General features: G+C 46.5%; 1 long non-coding RNA gene across 1 annotated transcript in view; it reads left to right on the forward strand.

Annotated features, from left to right (window-relative positions):
- Positions 1–6,946: 6,946 nt before the first annotated feature.
- LOC132421130 (uncharacterized) overlaps positions 6,947–24,241 on the forward strand; it is an 80,590-nt gene continuing 63,295 nt past the window's right edge. The window contains exons 1-3 of the long non-coding RNA XR_009518502.1: positions 6,947–7,097; positions 9,547–9,780; positions 14,989–15,100. This is a non-coding gene — a long non-coding RNA (uncharacterized lncRNA). The remainder of the gene's footprint in view (positions 7,098–9,546; positions 9,781–14,988; positions 15,101–24,241) is intronic.

A 24,241-nucleotide genomic window follows, 5' to 3' on the forward strand; every position in this document is an offset into this window, starting at 1 on the left:
ACGGTCTGGGAGAACCACTGAAGGCATCGCGCGAGAAAGAAGCTGCTGGAACTTAAGCGGGGCCGAGAGAGAGAGGCCGATGCACTGCCGCTGGTGGTCCTGGAGCAGCTCCCGGCTCCCTGACCTTCTCCCTCATCCCCGCTGCCTCACCCCTCTCCGCGGTAGGCAGGAATCCGAGCCACAGCTGGGGGTGGGCCAGCTGGGGGGCACCTCGCCGCTGCTGCCCTCAGCCCGCGGTCCGTGCCAGGGGGAGGGGCCGGCGAAGTTTTCCTGTGCAATGAACTGTGGAGCTTTTGATTATCACACTTGCCTGGCGACATAAATCACTGAAATGAGCTGGTGTTCTGAGATTTAAATGACTGGGACGTTTCTCACGTCTAAATGTGATCAGGAAAGTCACGGGCCCCTGATTTTTCCCCGCTGAAAGCTCTAAGGGGAGGCTGCAGGGAGAATGCACGTCCCCGCCCGTTGCCCGCTATGGTCCGGGCTTGTCCGTCCTCACAGGTGCGCCGCTGACCGCGTCCTCCCCCCTCTGCATCCGCTCCTTGAGGGCAGGAGCCACACTCACACCTGTCGGCTCCTAGGATTTGGGGCAGCGCTGGGCGCACAGGGGGCACCGTGGAGCTTGGGGGACGGACCCAAATGCCATCCCGTGGCGCTTCATTTCTGTTTCTTTGTCCCCAGTTTTCTCAGTTGGAGCCGCTCGCCTCTGTGCCTGGAAGGAGTTGCAGGTGTGTGTGAGGAGAGAGTGGTCACCCACAGGGCTCCGGCGCAGCTCGGGGGTCCCTCAGGTGAGTCCGGCGGGGCTGACAGCCAACACCGGTTCCCTTCATCCGCGATCACCCCTTCATCCCAGCGGCATCCCTCCCACCTCCCTGCTTGAAGTAGTTTTTTCCAGTCTCTCCCCCAGCGGACACCCCGCTTCCCCGTCACCTTGTGGAGCGTCACCTCTTTCTTACCTGCGCGAGTTACATTTGACATCGCTTCTTCCATCTTCGTTCACTGAGAATTCCACACACGTGGTGATACCGGCGTCCCTACGTCTACGTCACTACGCCTGTGTTACAGGCATCACGGCGGAATGAGGATGCAGGGACCGCCACCTGGCTTCCTCTGAACCACTGCCACGTGCGTCGTCCCCATGTCGCTCCAGACTCTGGGGACGGCCGAGCTCCGGGACCCGTCAGCCTCCAAGGTGGGACTCGATTTAGCCACGGGGCAACAGCTAAATCATTTTGCTGAATACCTGAAACTAACGCCACATTGTAAATCAACGCTATTTCAATAAAAGCAAGTTAAAGTAAGTGATGGGGACAGAGTTAGGAGGTGAGAAAAATTGTCTGATGCCAAAAAGCACCTGAGCTGAACTGGAAAGAAGGTGTTTCTGAGGAACTTGGTCAGAAAACGTGGCAGGCAGTCTTCGGGCTTGGGTTGTCTGTCTGCAGCTGTGACACGTGGTCCTGACCGCCTGCACCATTATTTGGGGACTCAGGCGAGACTAAAAATGTCTAATAAAGTGTGCTTCACGTTGATAAGACTCTGGAAGCAAGAAGAGAGTTTTATTGTTTAGTCTGGCAGAAATTACGAAAGCAGTCATAACTGAAAACCACGCGCCTGATTCTTTGAGCTATGTACACAAAACGCTCTTAAGTCCATAGGGTTTGGTAACGGGGCGATTACTTGCAGTATGTGAATGGAATGATTTCCTCTTGGCCAGAGAATACACGAGGAAGGGAGATTACCCGCCTTATGGAGTATTTGCTGTGTCCCCCTCTGTGGATGGGCCCACCGCTATCCCTTCACTTCCTCCATCGAATACAAACCCTGTCACACACCTTGCCAACCACTCCTCACCTGTGGCATCGTTCCTCGGAGGCGCGCAGAGGATGGCCCAGCCGGAGGTGGGACCACAGGAGAGGCAGGAACCCCCAACCCACTCTCTCCGCATCCCAGTTCCGGGATCCAGGCCAGGCAGCACAGGGGCTCTGCCTGTGGCCCTCTCCCCTCTCAGAGGGAGGACAGGTGCGGAGTTGAGAAACCGAGGGCTACGGGCACTCCCCTTAGCTTCTGCCCTGGCGCAGGGCAGGCACCAGGGTGCCCTCTTCCACTTGGGGTAGCTGCCAGGGATTCCCAGTCCCCCCCAGGACTGCAGACTTCTCCTTCTTCAAGCCTCGCACGTCTCTGCTTTCCCCCAACAGAAGACCTCGGCACCGTGACCTCAGGGCCACGCAGAAGATGCCTGCCCTTCCAGATCCTTCAGTGGGGGGCACAGGCTTTCATTCCTGCAGCAGAGCTTCCCCGCCTCTGTGCCAGTTGTCAGTGTATCGACAGACGGGTGCCCTCAGGTGTCGGGCACCTCGGCAGGGCCTGGAGCCTCCCTCCTCTTCGCTCTCCACGGTCCCTGAGATGTACAGGTATTACCATTCCCTGTGACAGCCGTGACGTGCAGACAGTCTGAATGCAGCAGAGCGTCCTAGCGAGGAGATTCTGGTGAGGATGGGCCCAGTTCCGCCAGAGGCATCTCCGCCCCTCAGCTTTTTAGCCAGAGCATCACTATGCGCCGGAGGGGTGGCCGGGTGCAGGGCTGGGGGCTCTGCCCCATGCCCGGGGCGCCGGGCGGACCTGAGCCCTGTGGTCCCCACTGAGCTTTTGAAGTGGAAGGTCCCCCATTCTTCTAACCACTCCAGAATATCCTCCCTGTGGCCGCTTCTCTTTTTCTCCAGTTTCACCCAAGGGTAGAGTTGCCCTCAGCCCATCATGCCCTCGCCCTTCTCTGGCCCTGTGCTGGGAGCTCAGAAGCAGGTGTGGGAGCCCGTGGCTGTGCCCTTAGCCCTGGTCGCAGGGGACACAGCCTCCCGTTAGCACGCCGCAGGAAGACTCCAGAACTGACACCCACACTCGGCTTTGGGGGGTTTACAAAACACATCCTGCCCCCCAAAATTGCAGGGATATTTTAAAATTCAAATGGGTTATATTTTCTACGCAAGAGCTATGTCGCTTTCCCCAAAGGAGTTTTCAGGCATTTGAAAAACGTTAGCTGGTGAGTCAGAAGTGTCCTTTTACTCTTTCTGTTTTCTCTGGCTCTGAAAATATATACGTATGTATACACAGCACACGTCACGCTTGGAGGCGTATCTTCTAGGATGTACGAGTGTGGCGGTTGGAATCCTGGTGCCTGGAAGAGATGGGTCTGTGCCCTGCATCCCAGCACAGCGTTTAGCGCATTGTGACGTACGGAGCGTCTGTTCCGTACGTGCACCCTCGTCTTCCCCTGTGCTCGCTGACCTGACCCGCGAGGCCGCTGGGCTGACTTCCCGCGCTCGCGCCACGTGCTTGGAGAGTTCCCAAGGCCAGCAAGTCAACTCTTGCGGCCAGGCCATCGCCTATTTCCAGCAAAGTGAGTTCATATCCATTTAGGCCTGTTTTGCTGCTCTTTGTTATAACTATTGCCAAGGAGAAACGAGCAGGTTTGGGCACCACAAGGCAAAATAATATTTGAAATTTTAACATACGCTTGTTTCTTAATATTGTAAGCACCCTATTGTGACTTGGGGACTTTTTGTGTTCGTCTTCGATCCTTCTCCCACAGAGTCCGGGAGGACTGGGTGCCCAGGCCTTGGCCTTGGGATGCGCGGTCTCACTCCCCGTGCACAGAGGCGGCATCCTTTGCACCCGGCGGGGCTGAGTGGAGGCTCCAAGCTCATGTGGCCTGAGACATTCCATCGCAGAGGCTCTCCTAGCAACATGGCAACGCCAGCAAACCCAACAATGACCTTTTGTCGTTAGCTCTATAAAGCCTGTGGCATGAGTCTCACCAGAAAATTCAAAGGATATTTTGCAAGCGAAGAGCGATTTCCAGCTGAAGCTTTGAATCGGTTGCTTTTCCTCCAATCTGCAAATATCAAACTGGACTGGCACCAGATGGTCGCTTCAAGAGCAGGACGGACCCAAAGAGGTGAGTCTGGACCGTCCCAGTCCTGGCTCTGGTTAGGGAACCACCTGTGTACCACCGGCAAGTCACTTAACTCTCTAGATCTCCACGCATGAGCAACTGCTCCTTGACAGTGCAGGGTACTCGCTAACCGTCCAGATTCCTGGGCTGACACCCGTTCTCCTGCTGCATCAGAATCTCTGGGGCTGTGCTCCACAAACGTGACTTTCAACCAAAGGCAAATAGATGACATTGCTGAACAATCATAAAAGTGCTTAGGTAACTAGCTTTCTAATTTGTTTACTTGGTGTAAAGAGGGCCCACGCACCCTTAGAACTGGCCTGTTGTGTATATGGCAGGGAGCGTGTTTTTCTCTAATAGATTTTATAAAGGACTAAACCAACCCATTTTCTTTGCTGTTTCTGATTAGCTATCCTCTATAACAGACTATAAATCATGCACCCCTATCAGGAAAACACTTTAGAGCATGTGTTTCCAATATTGGCACTTTAAAAATATTGAATATTAATATCTGTATTTATTTATATACGATATTGTGCTTTAGTAGGGACATATTTGAATATGTTCCTAATATTAAAGAAATGTTTTTAAAGGAAAAACGTTGAAATAAGATTTAAGATTTTGATTAGTGAAATTTTTGGTTTAGTACTTTGTGATACAGTGAGATCAAAACCAGTTTGTAAACAACAGAGATCTACTGTATAGCACAGGGAACTGTATTCAGTATCTTGTAATAAATTATAATGGAAAATAGAAAAAGAATATATATATATATGTATGTATAACCGAATCACTTGGCTGTACACCTGAAACTAACACAATATTGTAAATCAACTCCAATAAAACAAACAAGAAACAAATTTCTGATGTTGGTTTTGAATTCGCTATCTTTTATTACTTAGTTATAATAAATGAAAACATGCTTCACAAAGATACGTAGATTTAAGTGGAAGAAGCACCTTTTTTCCTGCACTTACTAAATTATGATACTGATTTTTTAATTCCCTCCGCTAATTATCCCAAGGTTTCTTATGGGCTAGTAAATTTCCATTTTTTCTGAATGTCCAATTGATGTTGTTGAAAATTAGAAAGTGTGGCACTGTTTTACATTTCTAACAAACATATTTAAAACGTGATAAAATTCTTCATTTGGAACAACTGGGGGCAGGTTCGAAAATTCTGTTTCCAGAGTTTTCATGTTTGCAGATATGAGTTTTTACATTGTTTGTGACAGTAAAAGTCGTGTAAATCAGAAACATTCTCAAACATCCAGTTACAAAATGCTGTTTCCGTAGCATGAATTTCTTTCAAAAGTTATTCCTTCCTCACTCATTTTAACATCATTTTCGCAAATGGACAGATTAAACATATTTACTTTTTGGAAATGTCTGCCAGACGGTGTGTCAACCCCTTATAACCACACCCCCAAAAAGCCAGCACATTTGGAACATTTGTATTTGTAAAAGAATAATGACCATTTCAAATTTAATCACGTTTTTAAGCGCTTTGCCATCAGATATCTTACAACCATCCGAGGGCACAAGAGATTTTCATGGTCATTCCCCTATTTCTTTCTTTTATGACATCCGGTAGCATTTGGGGGGTCTCTGGTTCAGTGTTTTTGCTGCAGTGACATCCTTGTGACTGATGCTGTCAACGAACGTCCAGGGAGGGACCAGGTCTGGGCGTTTTCCTCTTTTTTTTAATTCTGCCAAAGCTGCCACTCCATGAGTGATTATACTTATATGGATACCACCCCACTCCCACTTCTTTTTATTTTCTTTCTATCTTTATCTTCTCCTTCCAATTTTATTGAGATATACTTGACATACATCACTGTGTAAGCTTAAGGTGTACGGCATCATCATGTGACTTACATCCATCATGAAAGGATAATCGCAATAAGTTTAGTGAACATCCGTCATCTCCTACAGATAAAAAATCAAAGAAATAGAAAAACAATTTTTTTTCCTTGTGATGAGAACTTGTGTTAGGATTGACTCTCTTAACAAATTTCCTATATAACGCACAGCAGTGTTGATTCTACTTATCATGTTGTATGTTGCATCCCTAGGACTTATTTATCTTAAAACTGGGAGTTTGTACTTTTTGACCACCTTCATCTAATTAAAGAAGCCATACTTTGATGAGCATGTATCTTTGTCTGGTGCGTCTTTTCTTTGGCAGCCCATATGAAAGCATTTCTGCAGGTATTTTATTATTGAAACAATCCAGCCGCTCAATTATGGAGTCGTGTTAGAAGGCTTTCAACGTTCATTCTTGCGGCAATCAGCCCACAGTTTGTAATTTTTTCTAACACTTTGCTTGTGTCTTCTAAAGGGTTTTCTAACTAAAGAGAGCGCTTTCATTTTCCATTATTGCTTTATGTAAATTATTTCTCTGCTGCAGTTTCTCTAACAGTGTATTTGCTATTAGATAAGAAATCTCAAAAGTAGCTTCTAAATATTATAAAAATTTCGTAAATTATTTTAAAATCCTGGATGGAGAATCACACAACCATACACTTCAAACAAAACAAGAGGCTTAGTTTTTTATATTCTGGAATTTTGATTTTAAATTGCTTGCTAACCATGATAATTTTGTTCTGTCATCTTCTAATATAGCAAAGGAACGCTATACACTTAGGTCAGTGTTCATTGTTAACAATAATAGGTGTAAAAAGCTGTATTTCAAATAGACTTTTTGTAAGAACTTTTTAATTTGAGAGAATTTTAGATTTACAGAAGAATTGCTAAGATAGAACGAAGAATTCCCATATACCCTTCATTGCAACTTCCTTTAATGTGGGCGTCTGATATAACCATAGTAAATCCATCAAAACTAAAAAATTAACACTAATAAAGTATTATTAACTATAGACTTTATTTGAATTTCTCCAGTTCTTCCATTATTGCCCTTTTTTTCTGTTCCAGGATACCATGTCACCAAAAGAGTCAGCAGCCAATGCCACGTAATAATTTTGTGAAGATTTGTTTAGTTAAAACTAGATGATATTATTTGGCATTCCAGTTCATCAAGAAGAGCTCACTGCAAGTGTTACAAGATGCTGAAAGCAGGGGTGGCTTTGTCCCTTTCTTTCCTGCTGTGGAATCAGGACTCTGTTTTCCACTGGACCGGAAATAAGGTTGGTCTAGCTTGTCGGCCAAATTAGGGGCCAGCCTTCGTATGTTTATTAAATATTGGGGAAACGTTACTTCTTCCTTGCCTTTCCTTTTTAAAGACAAAAATTTGTATCTGTAAAAATTCTCAAATTTCCTTTCTATAGCAAATGCCCCTGCTATAAAGAGAGGGCCAGGGTCTTCTGTACCCCCTGGAGCACCCACATCCCATTTTGGGGAACACGGCTCTATATTATATTCATGCTCCTTTGGTGGTCCAGAGAGTCAGCCCTAAACTCGTGCTCATGTTCACAAGGGCTAAACTGGGAAAACTGGACACTTTCAGTGTCTTGTTCTGACATGTGCCTGAATTATGGTCTATAATAAACAATTATTGAGTAACCTATTGAGGCAATGAGTACACCCAAATAAATTTCTCCAGGAAGCACCTCTTAGACCATCGCTCAACAAATCGTTAAAACTTCTGGTACTTGTGGCAGGGTGGTGTGGGGAAAACCCGGGGGTGGGGGCTGAGGGCTGATAGCCCTGGGGCACCGTGTCAGTCACATCACAAACTTGTGTGACTGGAAATTGAATCCTCGATAGCTATGTCATTCACTTACTGAAGGAACAGATAATGTCGTGGATACTGTTCTGTGCTGCCTGATTCCCCTTCAAGAAGGAGCGACTTCTCCCGCAGCTGCTGGGGATGTGCTAGAAGGCCCTTACCGTCGACCCCCTTTGGGGATTGCCTCAGCTGAAGAAAACTGCCTCACCCCAGGCCCACCTCCTCCCAGGACCAGCCAGCATCCAGTGCCTGATCGATGGGGCATGAAGGCCGGGCCCCTCCTCCCATCTTGGAGCAGCTCTGAGGGGCCATCCAGTTTCTGACTCCCCAGGGGTTGGCTTTGCTGGGAATCCGTCGCAGACCAACTTCTCCCTCCATCCAATCCTGCTTCCCCCCTCGCCTCCACAGGAGCACCCCCTAACAGATGTTCTGTACATGAGTCTCAGCTCAGAGAATCTGCTTCCCAGAAGACCCACCTGCCACACAGAGAAGTCAAACAGGCCAAAACAGTGTGCAAAGGAAAATAAGCACACCTGTGCTTGCGGATGCATCCAGAGATGGTCCTGAGTGTGTGAATGTATACGTATAAAAAAAAAAATACGTGTTTTGGGACTTCCCTGGTGGCACAGTGATTAAGACTCCACACTCCCAATGCAGGAGGCCCAGGTTTGATCCCTGGTCGGGGAACTAGATCCCACAGGCATGCCGCAACTGAGAGTCCGTGTGCCACAACTAAGGAGCCCACGTGCTGCAACTAAGGAGCCCGCCTGCCGCAACTAAGGAGCCCGCCTGCTGCAACCAAGACCCAGTGCAACCAAATAAATACTTTTTAAAAATGTGTGTATGTATATACGTGTTGGCCATTTTCTTAGAAAAATTGTAGCATCTTATGCTTTTTTATTTATATCATATTTTAAAATCTGAAAATCTATTTTTACATAGTGATACATAAAGTTTTAAAATCACTCGGGCTTCCCTGGCGGCGCAGTGGTTGAGAGTCTGCCTGCCGATGCAGGGGATGCAGGTTCGTGCCCCGGTCTGGGAAGATCCCACATACCGCGGAGCGGCTGGGCCCGTGAGCCATGGCCGCTGAGCCTGCGCGTCCGGAGCCTGTGCTCCGCAACGGGAGAGGCCACAACAGTGAGAGGCCTTCGTATCACAAAAGAAAAAAAAAAAAATCACTGCCTACTATGCCATTGTATGGACACACCATGTAATGGCCACCGTTTGAGTGCCGACTGTTTGCTGGGCACTCTTGCACCCTCTTCGTATTTATTCAACACGTATTTATGGAGAGCCTGTTATGTGGAGACACTGTTCTAGGTGCTATTCGCTCAGGCTTCACTTCAGCCTTAAAATGTAGCTCCTGTGATTATCCTGATTTTACAGAGGAGAAAACTGAAGTTTAAGCAACTTGCCCAAGGTCACAGGATTAGTGACTTCATAACCAGGCAGCTGGTCTCCGTTGCTTCAGCTTTTAACCCCCCCACTAGCCCCCTCCCCAAGCCCCCTTCTGATGGGTCGTCAGGCTACATGCAGCTGGCGGCTGCTATAAGCAAGGCTGCAGTGAACATCTTTTCTCATGTGTCTTTGGGTGCCGTTTCCCCACTTGTAAAAAGCACTGAGAAAGGGAAACAGGTGAGCTCATTATCTTACCGGATATCTGTTAGCAGTCCCAGGTCATTTTAAAAGGTGCCTTTCTCCAAAATTAGGGATTTAAGGAATCAAAAAATACTACGTTCCATTCTTAATATGAAAATCTTGGGTTAAGCCTTTGAAATACTTCCATGCTGGCCCTGCGTGTTGGATGCATATTTGCAGATAGGGTAATACCTGGATTACCATCACCAGCATCCCTGGTGGGAAATGGAATGTTTTTATTAAAATTTCTCTTGTTTGCGTTTCAGGAAAGAAATGAAAGCGGATCCACAAGCCAGGTCTGGTTTTAATCAGAGCCTAATCTTTATGAGACAACGCAAGGCTGAGAATTTTTTAATCTGATATTTTGAAAGAAAAATCCGTGTTCCAAAATGATACAAACCAATCAGCCTTAGAAGAACGATGGAGAAAAGAAATCTCTTGCATAAAAGAGAAGCAGGAAATTCCAGAGAAGTTTCACAGGGAGGAGGGGAAAACCCAAGGTCTGTATCGCTATTTATGGTCTTACTTCTTCGTACAGGGTAATAATCTGGTTTTGTTGAACAACCGAAATTCGGTTTAGAGGGAATCACGGCATTCTGTCTCCCTGAAGTGAGAACATAACTGAACATATTACAAACCCACTCTGTGTCCCATGATCCATTGGCCCTTGAGATAAATATTTCGTCCTCTTCAGGGACTCTTCCCATTGTGGTCACAGATCCATCTCATATTAGATGATTTAATACCTTAGTGATTTGGAACGTCTCTGTAGACATTGCTGAACTTTTTATATTTTCATGTACATTCCACTGATTGGGGGCAAAAGTTCCAATTGGCAGGACTTCAGGGTGGGTTGTTGAAATTTATAATCATTTTCATATAATGCTCGGCGAGAGTGGGGATAGTGAAATCTCAATTTTCCAATAAGCTGCAAAACTATTAATGGATTTCTAGGTCATGTCGTTCAGGGTTAACACTCAGTGGAATATATTTTCCATTAAATATGAAAGTGCTCCAAGTACGTTTTATACCAGGTGTGTTAACTTTACTGTTTCCTGGAGTGTCTATAATTTCAAAATTAATCAAGTCTTCTTTTATGTGCTTTTGCATGAATTCTGGCTTTCTTTTGAACAGTCGTAATGACTCAGAGATGGAGACTAAAAATTGGCAAGAAAAAGCCAATAAAAGCATAAAGTCCAGAGTTTCAGAGAAATGAGATTTACCAAATGATATACAGTATAGTTCCCTCGACCAGAGCTTTCAACGTTATATTTATTTGAAAGTGCCTCGTTTAGTGTTTATTTTTGCCAGTTTCATAGCAGGAATCAGATCACAAAGATTCAATGAGCAAATCAAACACCATTTTAAAATTCATCCTTGGAGCATAGGCGTGTCTCTTCTTATTCCATTGTCTTAGCTCTTTCCAAAGCAAGACATTTAAATTTTTATGTGACTAAAATCGTCACACGTCAGAATACGTAGGACTTAAAACTCCAAATGTTTTGGCTTACACATTTCAATTTCCTAACTCCACTGCAAAAAGAAAAAGAACACTGGATAAATTAAAATAGCTGGTGTCTTCCTATCGTTAGTCTCCAGTTATTCCTCTCGGCGTACATCATGCATGTTTACTCGGATAAATACAATTGCCTTTTCTTCGGTTGCTTAAATCTCTTTGTCTACGAAAAGTAGAAAGAGCTCATCCATTATTTAAGTTACTATTTCTATAACTGAATTAATACACACATCTACCCGAGCAAAGAGGTTGACAGAGTGAAGGTCCGCACAGAGGTTCCGCTTGAAGTCCCACCTGATCTCTGTATGGATACGTAATAGTGAAAGCACGTTGCCAGAAATACCAGGTTTTAGTGCTATGATGATGGCGTAAATGATACTGTAAGAGGAAGAGACCCTCAAATATTTTCAACATTTAAAAGGATGTTCTCCTAGTTTAAAAGATGCCTCTCTTACTCTCTTAATTCTCCAGGGCACAGAGCAGGAAGTCAGAGCTGTTACATTCTGCTTTGCTGAGTGTAGGTCAGGCTGATGTATATCGATTGCCCTGGATTTTTTAGTATAAAAACTTGGAGTTTGAGCTTTCCTTCAAGTTATCAGTCCAACCTCACTCTGCCACTGCTTGGGTTCCCCCAACTTCAGTTTCCTGGCTGTGACCCCCAAGATTTACACTGGCCCCAGTGGCTGCCTCTGTGAAGGGAGGACGTGAAGCGGAAGAGAATTTCAGGGCAGCCCCGGACAGGGAGTCAGGGGAAAAACGTGAAGTTTGCGGGAAAGTAGGGTCAGGCCCTTGCCCCATAGGCCTCCACAGCAGAACCTGCGTTCATGTATTTGTTTCATAGATGAATTGACATACTTTAAGAGATGTATTCTCTTCTGAAATATTGCCTTGTACATTACAGCTCATGGAAGATGGCCCTCTGTAGTGGTAAAGTGAAAGCACACACACACCTGAGCTGTTGGCAACGTGTATTTTTGAAACAAATACATGGGGCTTCCCTGGTGGCGCAGTGGTTGAGAGTCCGCCTGCCGATGCAGGGGAGATGGGTTCGTGCCCCGGTCCGGAAGGATCCCACATGCCGCGGGGCGGCTGGGCCCGTGAGCCCTGGCCGCTGAGCCTGCGCGTCCGGAGCCTGTGCTCCGCAGCGGGAGAGGCCACAACAGTGAGAGGCCCGCGTACCACCAAAAAAAAAAAACAAACAAACACACAAATACGTGGTAGGGGGAATGTGGGAAAGAGACAGAGAACAGAAGAACTGTTCAGTAACAGGTGTCCTGCTTAGAGAGGTTCATTTAAGGAATTGGCCCATGTGGTTGTGGAGATGGGCAAGTACGGCATTTACAGGGCAGCAGGGGCTCAGGCAAGAGTTAAGTTGCGATCGTGAGTCCAGAACCCGCAGGGCAGGCTGGCAGGACTTGTGTGTGGAGTCTTGAGGCAAATTCGTTCTTCTCCCAGAACCCGCAGTGTCTGCTTCAGCTGATCGGATGAGGCCCACCCACATTACCAAGGGTAACTCCCTCCAGAGTCAGCCGCTCGTAAGTGTTGATCGTATTGACAAAGTGTCTTCACAGCAACATCTAGACTAATGTTTGACCAAACAACTGAGCCCCATAGCCAGGCTGACACATAAAATTAACCCTCGCAGTATTTTCCCCCATTATAAAGGAGGAGACTGGGGCTTGAAGAAGGTAAGAACTCGCTCGAGGTCAAACCACGAGAGTGAAGTAACACTGTGCAGCCTCAGTGCTTATGCTCGTAATCACAGACCCTGGCTGCCTGCTTAGGTTACTTGCTAACTTAGGGAAGACGCTCTAAAAGAGAGGCACTTGAACCTGGTAGGTTTTGATTTAAGGCAAGGGTTTGAAACACAGGGCAGACAAGATAGGGTAACAAGGACCAGATTTACCCTCTTGCCTGAAATGACTGGAAACAGAGATAATGTATGTGAAACAAGAGTCTGAAAGACCCTGGATATCGGGTAGTAAAGGATAGCGATCCTTGAGAGACGAGAAGCAAACCGGGGTTGGGGTGGGGGGCATCCCTAAAGGAGGGTTTCCAAGCAGTGGGGCAGAGGAGGGCACCCAGGCAGGTCCCTGTGATCTCCCTAAGTTGAGGAGACAGCTGAGAGTCTGGGGAGGCCAAGGTGGCTAGAGTTAGCGGGAGAAGAGGGGGCCATGTGGAGAAAGCCTCCAGAAATGTCCAGAGTGTCTCCCCTGAGGCTTCAGCTGACGACCTATCAGCAAGCGTGTGTGAGGAAACCCCCGAGGCTGGGGAAAGAGCCACCCAAGAGATAAAAGTAAATAGTCTCCGGAGATAACACAGGGCCAGAGCAAAAGAGGCGTCATTCATGGAGATCCAAGTGTGTGCCTTGGTGGTGAGGCAAAATTAGACCTGGACCACATTCTCTGTGGTTCTGCCCAACAAACCTTCACAGCAAACTTGAAAGGATTGAACCATTTCCAAGTAATTTAACTGTGCTCCGGAGTTCAGAGTTCAAGAATAGTTCAAGCAATACAAAAACAGGTAGTACCCAGCAAGGTAAAATTCACAGTGTCTGGCATCCAATCTAGATTACTAGGCATGTAGAGCAACAGAAAATTTTGACCCATAATCAGAGGAAGAAATAAGCTCAGGGAAACTGATACACAGATGCCATAGGTGATGGAATTAGTGGACAAAGATATTTAATAGTTATTATGTCTGTATTCAGTGTGCTCAAGAAATTGGAGGAAAGATCACGCATGATTAGCAGAGACATGGAAAATATAAGATACAAACTGAAATTCTATGAAAACTACAACATCTGAGACTAGAAACACACTGGATGGGATCAGAATAGATTAGACATGGCAGAGAAAAAGATTAGTGAATTTGAGGACTTAGCAATAGAAAGTAAATACAGTGAAACATGGAGAGAAAGACTGGAAACAATAAACTATCTGTGCACTCTGGGACAGCTTCAAGTGGTCTGATAATGTGTACTTGGAGGTCCTAGTCTCGGCAAACTAGGCATTGAAGGGAATTCTACTTGATAAAGGTTATCAAAGGAAAATGTATAGCTAGCCTCCTATGTGTGGTGAAGGACCGAACACCTTCCCCTGAAGATTAGAAACAAGACAAGGACGTTCACTCACCACCTGTATTCAGTACTGGAGGTTCTAACCAGATCCATTGATAAGGCAAGAAAAAGAAAGAAAAGCCATCTTAATTGGAAAAGAAGTAAAACCTTTTTTATGCGTTGATGACATTATCATCTGTATAGAAAATCTTATGGAACCTGCAAAAAAAGGCCAAAAGAACCAATAAGTGGCTTTAGGAAGGTTGCAGGATGTAAAATCAATATACAAAGATCTGTTATTTCCAAATACTACTAATGAACAGTTCGCTATTGACATTTTTTTAAATTCCATTTACAATAGCATTAAAAAGTGTTATATTCCTAGGGATAAATCTGGCAAAACATGATTAAGGTCTGCACACTTAAAACTATAAAACATTGCTGAGAGAAATGAAAGGCCTAAATAAATGGGGTGATTTACAAGTTTCATGGGTCAGATAACTCAATATACCGAATATGTCAAATTTCCCCCAAATTCATCTGTAGAAAAAAAAGCATTCCCAATGAGAATCCTTTTTGTATAAACTGACAAGCTGATTCTGAAATTCATTTGGAAATATAAAGAACCTAGGGAAATCAAAACAACTTTGAAAAATAGGAGGAAAGCTTTCATACTACGTTACTTTGATATTTATTATAAAACTACAGTAATTAAGATACTGTGGTATTGGCATCAAGATAGATAAGCAGATCAATGGAACAGAAGAGTAATTAAAATAGTATGATATTGGTGTCAAGACAGACAATAAGGTCAATAGAAAAAAATGGAGAGTCCAGAAATAGACTCACATCGATAAGGTAATTTTTTTTTTTTTTTAACCTAATCCTCGGGTTTAAAGTTCAGGGCTTCAGGTAAGGGGCAGAGTGGCAAGGCTGGTACAAATGGTAACAGTGGCAAGGAACCCAGCTGTCATTGGCAGGAGCCTGTGCCAGGGTGTTGCAATGCCTGTGTCTTGCTATCCTGGCTCTCTCTTTCTGGTTTTCTTTCTTTTGGTAGGTGTCCTGTGGGATACACCGGAGACAGGTGTCAGCAGTTCTCAATGGTCAACTTCTCTCGTATGTCTCTTTACACAGGTGTAAAGATAATTCAGAAGAAAGTACAAAGTTTTCAACTAACGCAGATGAAACAGTTGGATATTCTTATGCAAAAAATAATTCCAGTCCAATCCTGGCACTTATACGAAAAGTAAGTCAAAATAGATTGGAGATCTACCTGTAAAAACGAAAATTATAAAATTTCTAGAAGAAAACATAGGAGAAAATCTTTGTGGCCTCAGGTTAGGCAAAGATTTTTTTACATTCAACGGCAAAAGAATAATACACACACATACAAAATTGATATATTGGACTGCCTCAAAATTAAGAAATGTTGTTCAAAGGGCACTGTTAAAAAGTGAAAAGATAAGCCAGAGAGTAGAAGAAAATGCTTATAAATCACATATCTGATAAAGAACTGGTATCCACAATATATTAATAACTCCCAAAACTCAGCAATAAGAAAACAAACAACTGTATTTTTTTAAATGAGCCAAAGATTTGAACACACAATTCATCAGAGAAGATATACAGACAGCAAATAAACACATGAAAAGATACTCAACATCATTATGCACTATGGAAATGTACATTAAAACCATAGTGAGATACTGTTGTGTGCCTATTTGTACGTCTATAGTTAAAAAGACTGACCCTGTGAATTGCTGGTTAGGATGCGAACGAACTAGACCTGTGACACACAATGTAAAACGGCACAAGTACCTGGAAAACAGTTTGACGCTTTCTTAAATAGTTATAAACACACACTTTCCATAAGATCCAGGCTTTCTCCTTCTGGATATTTATCCAGGTGAGATAAATGCCTATGTCCATACAAAGACGTGTATACAAATATTTATAGCAGACTTGTTTGTAATAGCCTTAATTAATTAACTAATGAATTAAAAGGAAACCAAGCACAATCGAAATGGTTATATCATCAGGTGAATGGATAAATTGTGGCCCATCCACACAATGGAACAGTACTTAGCAACGAAAAAGGAACGGACTGTTGACACATGGAAGGACGTGGGTAAAGCTCAAAGTAATCATGCTGGCGAGGAAGCCAGAGAAAAATCAGCACAGACTCTATGATTCCATTCATACCATAAACTGACCTCTGGGGACAGAAGGCAGGTGCGTGGTTCCCTGGATTGGGAGCAGGGGGTGGGAGAGTGATCGCAAAGGGTCAGGTGGAAAGTTTGGGGGGCTGGGCATGTTGGTCACTTTGTGGGGCGGTTTCGTGGATGTACACGTATGTTGGCATTTCAAATTGCACACTTTTTTTTTTAAAGAATTATTTATTTATTATTTATTTATGGCCGCGTTGGGTCTTCATGGCTGCGTTGGGTCTTCATGGCTGCGTTGGGTCTTCGTTGCTGCGTGCGGGCTTTCTCTAGTTGCGGCGAGCGGGGGCTACTCTTCGTTGCGGTGCGTGGGCTTCTCATTGCGGTGGCTTCCCTTGTTGCGGAGCCGGGCTCTAGGCGCGCGGGCTCAGTAGTCGCGGCTCACAGGCTCTAGAGCGCAGGCTCAGTAGATGTGGCGCACGGACTTAAGTTGCTCCGCGGCATGTGGGATCTTCCCGGACCAGGGATCAAACCCGTGTCCCCTGCATTGGCAGGCGGATTCTTATCCAATGTGCCACCAGGGAAGTCCCCAAACTGTACACTTTTAAAACACACCGTGTACTGTTTGTTCATGATACGTGAAGCAACGTGGTGTTGGCCCTGCGACTGGAAGAGGCGAGACTGGGGCAGGAAGACCACTCAGGAAGAGGCTGAGAAATCCAAATCGTCCTTACACCTAGAACCGGCTTTACAGCAACCAGTTTTACATAAATAACTCTAATATAAGCATAAGAATCCTGGTCTGTTAGGGGTGAATTCATTTGTAGGAAAATAGGAGCTAGTAATGAGTAAGCAAAGCCTAAGCCAGTACATTAGGGGCTTTGGTGCTCCTTACAAAAGGACCCCTGGTTCCTGCTGCCCCGTCACCCGTCACCTGGGTGCCTTTGTGCAGTGCACAGGCCGCACAGCCATCCACGGCAGCCCTGATCCTATAGACCACGTGGTGTGATAGAAACAGCCCTGACCACCGAATCTTGGCTCTGCCATTAACCATGTGGCCTTTGGTGAATCACCTAGAAGTCGTCATACCTTAGCTTCTTCATCTTGGATTCTGGCCCTGTGGGGCTTGGTTGAGATAAGGACTATGGTTAGGCTTTCAGAACAGGCATGGGCCCATCAGCCTGTTCTGACCAGAGGTGAGGGGAGAAAGGCTGGTCTGGAGTTCATCCAGAGAACATCCCCGGGCTCTTTATTCATCTTTATTAAGATGCGCATTAAGCTACTAAACAGGGCTGTCTTGGATCAAAGCGTGAGAGACGTGTTCCCACTTCTGTCCCCACTGCTACCTTCTCGGGCCTTTTGTGATGTACAAGCGTCACACCCGGTTCCCCGTGTCACCCCCTCAGCGGCCCAGGGCCCACTGGGAATTCCTTCCCAGAGAGGTTTGCTGCCCTGAATTCCCGAGTCAATCCATTCCTTGCTTCCATCTTCCCGTCCTTTCGGTGTGTAGATCACAGCTGGGAGGAATGAATGTTACTAAATGGAGTCACGCTCAGGTTGGTATATACGACTAGGGCTACAGCTCTCTTAACCTTAACCTTTCAAGAGACACTTATTTTAAACGAGATGCTCATTTAAATGACTTTCTAATGGTGGAATTTGGTATCAAGTAGCTAGCTCTTTGGGCATGGGATGGAAGGGGTGTCTCTCGAAACAAATCTCCACATTTAGTGCCGCCAGATCTCCAAAATGTTAAGCCATTTACGCTGACTTTCCAACAAGATAAGTTTCTTTCTGTATAATCATGTTTATATCTATTTCTATATATCTGCTACAAACTCTGCACGGGAAATAATGGCATCAAACGTGGATTTTTTTAATGTAAGAAACTGATACACTGATTGAAGGCTGCTGTCGCAGTGTTTCAGATGCTGCTCGTGGCTGAAGTTCAAGTTGGTATGTTCCAGTCATTTAGCTCGATACACTTGTCAGTGGTCTAGAGGATGAAGTGAATGGCCGTGTGAAAGAATTTGCTGATGACACAGAAGTGTTTAGGTTGGTAAGAGCTAGGAGGGTTGTGAGGACCTTAAGATGGCTCTAATAAACTGGATGACGGAACAAACGTGAAGACTGATAACGTTTTACAGAGAAGGCCCAAAGGCAATAGATACTGAAAGAAATCATTTAAGCTCTACATAATTTAAGCAGTACACACCGATGGACTTAGAATTTATGTTAGTTTCAAAAGGAAAAGACTTGCTCTAGGAATCAAATTAATAAAAACATTTCAGGAAAGCCATCTAATCTGCAGTGGTCCTGAAACAAGGGCCAAAAGAGTCTAGGTATGTACTCAGAAAATGCAGGGTAAGATACAGGAAAGCATGAGGTGGTTGGGACTGGGTACCGACCTAACAAGCTCCCTTCTGCCGACTTGGTCCTGATGCGTTCCTCCTGTTACCCTCAGCCCCAGAAAATGAATCAGGACCTGTCTAAACCAATAGTCCCCAAAGTATGATCCCCAGACTGGCAGCAGTGGGATGACCTGGCATCTTATTAGAAATGCAAATTTATTAGGCCCCATCCCCAATATAGTAAATCAGAAATTTTGGTGGAGGAACACAGCAATCTGTATTTTAGTAAGCCCCCCAGAAGATTCTGATTCATGCTGAAGTTTGAGAACCACTGGTCTAAACCAACTGTGATAAAATCCCATTCCCCTTTTTTGCCAATGAGTACATGAACGATAAGAATGAACTCCCTTCAGGTCATTGAGATACAAGTGAAAGTCTGCTGGAGGATTTTAAGAAAGGTATTTCTCTCGGATGAAGAGAGTAAAGACATTGCAGCCTTTGGCCTTAGTTCCGTGAAGATGTGATGTTTGGAGCTTCAGCATCCATCTTGTGGCTATGAGGAGGCATGGCTGAGGACCACAGAGCAAAAAGATCATGTTTTTGTGCCACTGAATTAGCCAACCTTCCCATGACTCAACATCCAGGATGTCTGGCTATGTGAGAAAGTAAACCTCACTTTTGGTCAGATATGCTATTCCTCGCATCGGAAAGCATCCCCCCAAAAGCACATGCCTTTCTTCTCCACTGTGGTAGAGAGGAAGCAAACCTGAAGAGGTAAATGTTCAGAAATAGTGAAAAAAAAACCAACAACCCAGATCTCAGCCCTCTCACCTGAACACGAGAGAGCTACGTTCCCTAACCTTAAAGCAAGTGTGTTTTTGAGCCTCTCTGCTCGTATATATTGTATTAATATAACAAAGATTTACTTTTCTCATAGTTATCTGTAAAGCATCTTTAGTAACAGAGCTATGTGCAAACATAAAAAATCCCTCCTGGGGTCAGCATACCATCCATCCAGTTCAGGGCCGTGTGACTGAAAGATACACTGGGAGGAAAGTTGGAAGGTGTGATCGTTCTTGATCGCAACCTTGGAAAGTTAAAGCTGCACACAGTGCACTTTCATTTCCCCCGCATCCCGTTACGAATGACCATTTATGGATCTGCTCAGCTCTTCATGTTGTTAGTCCTACTAGGAATGAAGAGGTCACGCAGTGGACACACACCTCAACCCAAGGACCGCTTTCATGGGAAATAAAATGCCAAGACAGATGTATGGGTGGAAACCTACACTTAGAGGAGGCAGAAGGTATCTCCTGCTGACTGTGTCTTCACACCTCGGCAACACACATTCGTGGGCCTGTGAGCAACGTCACAAGGAGGAGTGCAGAGTGCGAGACTCAGCCCAGTGAGTGCATCCTTTTCTGTACCATCCAGCTTAACCTCTGACACACTCTTAACAGTGAAGCCCTCAAGTGACTAACTGCAAACACAGGTGGGATTGTCATCGTGTCCTATAGGTCAGGAAGATTGGGCTTCACAGGACTGACGGCAGGAATTGTTCCAAAGTCAACTGTCCTCCTCGGAGAATTCCCTGTCAGCTGTCAGAGAAGGCTGGCTCCGTTGAATTCAGCCCTCGAAGAGTGCAAAGGGGAGAGAAGAGCTCTCAGAGACGAAAAGCAGACCCCGCAGGATTTTACGGCTTAAGACCAATACCTTCCCCTGCCCTCGGAGCCATTAGGGAAGCCAGCGGCATCTGGGGCCCAGATGTTCTGAGCAGATCTCCCTCTGGGCAGAGGCTGGCCTAGTCTTCCCTGGAGCTCAGAGCAGGTCACGAGAGAAAGGAGTCTTGCCCCGGCCAGGGAAGTGGAAGGGCAGCTCCTGGCCACAGTCTTTTATCTAGGCTGGAGCCGTGAGTTCAAGGTTTCTCCCATTTCCTACCCTTGGAAGGCAAGGCAATTCCTGTTGCCTGGTGGAGTGGAGATAAAATGGGACAGGGGATGGGAAGAGCACTGACTGTGTGGCTTATAAAATCCCTGTGGCAGAAAACACTGTTGTGAACTCACCCAAAGCTATTTCTCAGACTCCTTGGTAGCCAGGTGGGGTCATGTGACCGAGTCTTGGCCAATGGGATGTAGGTGGAAGTGAGTGACGTGCATCACTTCTGCGCCTGGCCCAGAAAACACACCTGGGCCGTCTCGCAATCCCACTCTCCGGGCTTCTGGTCACGTGCATAGGATCCGCAGACAAACCCCCAGCTGACGGGGATGGGGGCCCACCCGATGGAAGGAGCTCAGTTCCCTCATCAGCTGCACAGAAGGCCACCTGCCTAGTGGTCTCAGATGGTGCTGGAATGCAAAATAGAGCTCTGACTGTGCTCAACCATCTCAGAGTTTGTTGTCCCACCAAGCACTGTTTACCCTACTTAATGCAGGCTCGGGATGTGTCCCAGAGAAAGCAACTGAGAGGGAGACTGGAACCTGGGGCAGGGGTGGGGAGCCAGGGGTAGCAAATACGTTTAGAGAGATGGCTCACAATGTCCAGGTGGCATGTGGTCTGCCGCTCACTTAACGACCCTCCCTTATCAATGCTCTTATGCTCTGGACGAACCTCTGTGAGGCTGCCCGGGGGCCCCTCACCTCTGGCTGGCTGTCAGGATCTATACAGACAGCCAAGGAGGCATATTAAACAGACCTCAGGCAGTGCAGGATCTGAAAGAAATTAGCCCAGGCAAATCACCACCGAGTACATTTTTCTTTTCTGGAAGACAACATTGGCGAACACAAGCCACACCATCTCCTGAAACCTGTGTGTTCACTGCCCTTGAACGCATCCATGTGGATGGCTGACAAGTGTAGGGACGGCTGGTGCATGTACAGCAGGTTACTAGCAATCTTCATTGGCTTGGTAATTAACCTGTGAGATTTTTTTCTATATGAGCTCTACAGTGTTCTTATTCCAGAGATGGCAATCATTTTAGATAAATTTTTTTTTTTGCGGTACGCGGGCCTCTCACTGCCATGGCCTCTCCTGCTGCGGAGCACAGGCTCCGGACGCACAGGCCCAGCGGCCATGGCTCACGGGCCCAGCCGCTCCGCGGCATGTGGGATCCTCCCGGACCAGGGCACGAACCCGTGTCCCCTGCATCGGCAGGTGGACTGTCAACCACTGCGCCACCAGGGAAGCCCTAGATAAATATTTTCATGCAAAAGATTCTGCCAGATATTTTTTATGCGTGCATAACCTGATCTGAAGGAATTCATTTCTGATGCTCAGATATTACCTCCCTTATTTTGGTATTTTTATTGTGGCAAAATGTGCATAGCATAAATGTACCATTTGACCAATTCTTAAGTGTACAATTCAGTGGCATTCACTACATTCACAGTGTTGTACAGCCGTTATCACTGTATATTTCTCAAACTTTCTCATCATCCCAAATAGAACCTCTCAAAACAACTAAGTAATAATTTCCCCTTCCCCACTTTCTCCAGCCCCTAGTAAACTCTGATCTATTTTCTGTCGCTAGGAATTTTCCTGTTCTAGATATTCCATGTAAGTGGAATCACAAAATATGTGTCCTCTTGTGTCTTATGCTACTTAGCATAATATTTTCAAGGTCTGTCCATGTTGTATCATACATCAGAACATCATTCCTTTTTACAGCTGCATAATTTTCCATCGTATACATACACTTTGCTTATCCATTCATTTGTTGAGGGACATTGGGTTGCTTCCACCTTTTGGCTTTGTGAGTAATGCTGCTATGAAGATGGGTGTATAAGTATCTTTTCCAGTTCCTACTTTCAATTCTTTTGGGGATATACCTAGGAGCAGAATTGCCGGGTCATACAGTAATTCTACACTTAGCTTTTTGAGGAACTACCAAACTCTTTTCCATAGCAAACCTGCAAGATTTAAAAAACCCAGATTAAAGAAAAAATGTAGAAGAAGGCTCTTGTGATGCCATGGGGATGCCTGCGTGATGAGTGCCAGCTGCGTCTGGAACCCTCATTAGCACAGAGCACAGTACCTCTTGGACCAGCTCTCTCTAGGCAATCGCATTAAAGGCTTCACACCTGAGTGACTCCCCTATACAGAGGTAAATTGCCGAGCAGCTGATAAAGCTAAGCTTCGGAGCCCCTCACTTGCCCTGACTCCTTCCAAAGCCCTGGGAAGGGCCCTTACCATATGGTAATTTGTTTTTGTTTTTGTTTTGTTTAATTTGCAAAAGTAAGAGATTTGAAGCAAAATCCGTTAAGACCACTGTCTCTTTTCACTCTAACTCCCCCTTGAATTGGGTGGTGTTGGGATGCCCGTGGGCATCTGGGAGAATGTTGATTTATTCTGGAAGCCACTGGAAGAAAAGACTCCCAGTTTTTGAGTCAAGTAAGTCGCCAAGTAGCTATTGAATGACACTGCAGGAGCTGGCTTAAGAGCTTAAGATGGTTGAGACCTGGCTCCCGCCCTCCGGGAGATTCCAGACTCAACCGGGATGGGAAACACACATTAACACTTACAATAAAAGTCAGAACTTGCAAAATGCCATAACAGTGTGTGATGGGTCCAAAGCAGGGAGACATGGCATTGAAAGTGTCTGTGAGTGGGTCCACTTGGGATGGACCTGGAGGGTACATTTCCCCCCGCAGAGAGTGGACTCGTGGAAATCAAGGCCCTAAAGGCAGGAGCGCCCAGGCTCTAAAGACATGAAACTGCAAAAGGAAATATGGGACCACGTTTTAGAGCAGGGGTCAGCCGATGTTCTCTGTGAAGGGATAAATCGTACTTTAGGCGTTTCAAGCCACTGCTCTCCGTCACGATGACTCAGCTCCGCCGTCAGAGCATGGACGCAGCTGTAAACAATATGTAAATGAGGGGTGTGGCTGCGTGCCAATAGAATTTTATCTACGCGAACAGGCAGCAGGGCCAGGGCGCCCAGCTAAGGGGACTCCAGGCCGTGAGAAGCCGCTGGAAGTCTGTGAGCAGGAGAATGACATTGTAACACGGCCCGAGGTGTGTATTTGTTTGTTTTGTTTGTTTGTTTGTTTTGCGGTACGCGGGCCTCTCACCGCTGCGGCCTCTTCCGCCGCGGGGCGCAGGCTCCGGACGCGCAGGCTCAGCAGCCATGGCTCGTGGGCCCAGCCGCTCCGCGGCATGTGGGATCTTCCCGGAGCGGGGCTCGAACCCGCGTCCCCTGCATCGGCAGGCGGACTCCCAACCACTGCGCCACCAGGGAAGCCCCAGAGGTGTGTACTTGGAAAAGAAATGTGGTTATAGGGTAATCCTTGAATCGGAGGACGTGGAATTGAGTGTGGAGATCATTGCTGAGAGGCTTTTAGAGTGTCTGGGGTCAGAGGCTGGCATTGGGGCGTTGAAAACAGGAACTAGAAGTCCAGTTTGGTAGGGCAAGGGATCTTATTGGGTGTAGAGAGAAATGGAGAGAGAGCTGGATTAAAAACGGGGCCTGGGGGACCGGGATTTAGGGAGTCTGCAGGGAAAGCTCGTGAGCGATGAGGGGCTGTGGGGTTGGACAGGCCCCTGGATGGTCTCTGCGCTCTGGGTGGAGTCGTTGGGCAGCTGGCGCCAGGTGACGGAGACCCCTTCCTGCCGCCCAAGGCCACGTGGGGCACGGCTGCCACGGGCCCCCGTGTCACCCCCAAGGCTCCGAGCAGACAGCGCCTGGCACTCCGTGAGTCTGGCCGAGCCTGGGCTCCGGGCGAGCCACGCCCTGGATCGCTGGGCCACTAGACACCTCTGAGGACAGCCAAGGCAGAGCCATTGCCGCCCCGCTAGAGGCGGGCGGAGGCTGTGCGGAGCGACCGTGGCTGCTGGGTGGGAGGGCCCGGCTGCTTTCTCATCACACGGTGCTCCAGACAA

The sequence above is a fragment of the Delphinus delphis genome, chromosome 2, assembly GCF_949987515.2.
Source record: "Delphinus delphis chromosome 2, mDelDel1.2, whole genome shotgun sequence".
Classification (NCBI taxonomy): Eukaryota; Metazoa; Chordata; class Mammalia; order Artiodactyla; family Delphinidae; genus Delphinus; species Delphinus delphis.